This window comes from Notothenia coriiceps, unplaced genomic scaffold (assembly GCF_000735185.1).
Source record: "Notothenia coriiceps isolate Sejong01 unplaced genomic scaffold, NC01 NC01_scaffold00037244, whole genome shotgun sequence".
Classification (NCBI taxonomy): Eukaryota; Metazoa; Chordata; class Actinopteri; order Perciformes; family Nototheniidae; genus Notothenia; species Notothenia coriiceps.
In genome coordinates this window covers 26,351,672-26,355,490 of record NW_011369945.1, presented here as the reverse complement: position 1 = coordinate 26,355,490, position 3,819 = coordinate 26,351,672, and the positions used below count along the sequence as shown (strand labels likewise).

Below are 3,819 nucleotides of genomic sequence, written 5' to 3'. Positions count from 1 at the left end.
GTATTTGTGTTCAACATGTAAGAAGTAGAAAGTTCAGGTATTTGTGTTCAACATGTAAGAAGTAGAAAGTACAGGTAAGTAGAAAGTCGTCAGAAAATAAGTAGTGGAGTAAAGTACTGATACAAGGAAAATGTACTTGAGTACAGTAACAAAAATGTGTACTCCACTACTTTCCTTTACCTCGTCCAGCGGCACACACACACACACACTGCATACACACAAGCGTGCATGCAGCAGACCATGCCCTGATTTACCATCCCTGTAGAAGCAATGAGTTCAGTCCTAATAATGTCCTAAAAATAAACTCTTCCTCCTAAACTCAGGCTTCAATGCTCAATCTTCATCGTCCATCCTAACTGCCTCCCCAGAATGCATCAGAAATGCCCAGAATGATTTAACAGAAAACATCAACTGTTTGTGTAATTGACAATGCTCCTTCTTATCCTGCAAATATCTCTGTGTGATTGACAAAGCTCCATGCAATCCTCCAATTGTCCAGGAAAAACAAATCTGCATGCTGCCCCCCTCCCCCCTACTTTCAGCCTTCAATTTTACCCAGCAGGCCTTTCTGCAGTAATGACCAAAGGCAGCAGCAGCACCCAATGCACGCCCATCTATCCCTTGTTCGCCATGTAAAGCCCACACCCTTTGTAGATAGCTACTTAATGCTGTAGATCTGCTCTGGTCTGCTTTATGTTATACACCCAGGGTTAAACCCTCTTGTGAAAGCTTTTTCCATCACACAATAACACATACTTCATTTGGTGGGGAGTTTTTGTTCTTTATAAAAATGTATAGCCCTCTCTGCAAAGTAACCTCTCCCTTCACTTCCTCCTTTTCTCCATTGATTGTTGATGACATACACTTTCATGTATAAGATCCCTCTCATGGTTTGGCTTCAAAGTAAATAGCCTCTTCATGAGAGGCTTCTTCCACTCTTCCTAACATCTCTTAGCCCCCTTTGGTCTGACCCGATTCCACTGCAAATGAGACAACAGAAAGTAATTGCCCTGGAACAGTAGAAGAACATGAAGCAGAGCATATAGAAAGATTGACGCAGAAACTCAAGAGGTTTAGAGGGAGAAAGAAAAGTGAGATGAGAGCTCAGGAATACAGAGACAGGAGATGACACTAAAGGGATGGGAATGGAGAGGATAAAATGGAGGGTAGAGCTTTGGATAGGTCTGCTGACTTTCTGATTCGATTACTCTGTCAGAACTGATCCTCTCTTTCAAATTGGTACTTGTCTTTGCACCGCTTCCACTCTCTTCTCTCTCCCCATCTCTCTTGACTTTCTACGTCTCAGTATCCATTTATTTTCTCAGCTCATTTTAGCCTTCACCTGCCCCAGCTCTGACTTCTTCTAAATCGAAAATATGAAACACAGCTACAGCAGTTCTGTATCTCATCCATCTATTATCCCTTCTGCTCGCCATTCCTCCTCTTGGCCATTGAGAAAGGAAATGAATGGGAATTTAACAAAAAGAGAGTTGAATATATACATTTAAGTAATCTTTATTTTATGTAAAGAGTTTTACAGATACTTGAAGTCGTGTGAGAGAGAACATCTGTTCTGTTTACCACATACTATACTTAATATAACAAATGGTATTTTTACTGTTTGGCAATGGTATTATCAAGAGAGAAGTCAGGAAGAGGGGATGTTATTAACAAACCATTGTCATAAAAATATGGATGCTGCTGTCTTTTTTTCTATCCTCAGTTTTCTGCATTGGGTACAGTAGGCCATTAAGTTCTTTTTGGACCACAGAGAATGTTATTCTTAGTTTTCAAGTAGCCAAGAAAGCAGTCAGGACCTTCCTTAATTTGCAAAAAAAAGATGTCTAGAAGAGATGATGATAATTCATGCAGAATTACACACTCCATCGTGCTCTACTGATCATTTATAACCAGTGTGGTCAAGTCTGTCCTGTTGCGGTTTTCATATAACTTCCTGTCCGAGCACGGCAGCCATCTAGCCTTTGAAAGGTTGGATCTCACTTCTGTCACTGACTTGTAACGTTGACCAGCTGTTTAATCCCAGAAGAGTCATTTAACATTTCCCTCTTCCTCATCCCCTTCCTCCTTCCTTTGATATACTTGTTTATGGAGCAATGCCTCATTGGCTGAGAACTATGTGTTAGAAGGCCAACACACATTTTTACCAGGCCGTAAAGATTGAAGCTAACCTCCAAATACTCCACTGGGTGAACATATATTTCAGTCATATGGCTATCACTGCCTGAGGTTAGAGTTGTGTAAGAGTGAATGGGTTATTAAGCTGTGTGACAGTGTAACTCTTCCACACCAATGTTTATTTGAAGAAAACAAAAAGGTTTAAATGTAAAATGGTAAGATGCTACACTGAAAGTGTGTACACAAAACTAGTTGAAAATATTAAAACTTTTTTGGGCATCTTGTGACTAAAAATCTTTTCCCTTCCCACCCTTGGACTTTTGGATTGGCATTTGGAAATGAGTTAGCAGCCCATAAATAAATCCGGGCAATCCTGAAGGCGCCTGGCTAGCTGTTTGCTGAGATAGGGCCGTAACTTGCTGCCAGCCAGGCGAGTGAGCTACTGTTGTGTGTTAGTCACTTGTTTGGGGGTTTGCTTTAGCATGTCTCCTCCTATCTTGCACTTCCCTGTAATTCTCATACTGTTAATTATCTGTGCTGCTGAGGAGGCACAGGCTAAATGTCTATTAGCAGTAATGCTGTCTAAGCTAGCAGAGAGCTTTACTGCTTGATAGATGGCTGCATAGAGTGTGTGTATGTGTGTGTTTTATATTCAGTATCATCTGTATGGTTCTGGAATGTGCCTCAGTTATTGTGTGAGTGTGTTTGATGTTCCCTATCACTTACCTTATTACCTGTCATTCACTCTCTGTATCACTGTTGGTATCTTCCACAACGTAATTACACATCCGCTAGGTATCTGGCATTTCACAGATAAGTTGTAGTGTAAGGAAGGGGGGAGTTGTCACTTGAAGGGGGAGAAGCAAACTCAATTATACTATCAGTGATTTTTTAAAGAGATTTTCACAGTCTGCTTGATATTCATAACAATGCCGAGGCAAGAAGTAAGCTTAACCTTGCAGGGGTCCTTCTGTTCTTTTTTTATCTCCAGTCTTGCACTTCTTGTATCTGGGGCTCATTTCATCTCCATATTTCTAACGGTTTACTCTATGTGTCCATGTGTCTCCGTCCCCCTCTCTTTGTTTTTTATGCTGTGGTGGCACGGATGTCATTTAATTGATATTGTTGCCAGAGCAGTTGACTGCTGTGTAGTAATGAGAGACCAGGACTGTGTATGTGTCTCCAGCTGAACCAAAACATGTATTACCGCTAATACTATAAAGATAGCTTTCTTCCAGACCTAAAATGTCCACATCTAAATTGTTTTTGAGCACTTCAAAGAGATCGAGTGTCGCTTTTTAGACTTGCTGCCCTTCTATTTGGAGAAACAACAGAGCCAATCAAAGCCTTTGTGGATGGGAATACCAGTTATTGTCAGATTCAGACCTGTATAGTTAAGTACAGCTCTTAAAACTCTTCTCTGGATGTATTGAACTACATGCAACCATTGTATAAATACACATTTAGCATGTAAAGAGGTGCCTTTTATTATTCTTGCTGTGAATTTAGATTAGAAAGTTTTCTTCAAATAACATCCTCTATATTCATTATTTAAGTGTTATGGGTTTCTTCTTAATAATTCCAGTGATGAAAGGTTTTGGAGTCAGGTGAGATCAAAGAGACACAACAAGCTAGTACAGTAGCCATTTTGTTTCCTATTTAACACTGTTTATCTTGTACAGA

At 40.2% G+C, this 3,819-nt stretch overlaps 1 protein-coding gene across 9 annotated transcripts in view; it reads left to right on the top strand.

The window, feature by feature from the left end:
• Positions 1–3,819, top strand: part of frmd4a (FERM domain containing 4A) — a 123,982-nt gene that overhangs the window by 90,489 nt on the left and 29,674 nt on the right. The gene's annotated exons all lie outside the window — the stretch shown is intronic.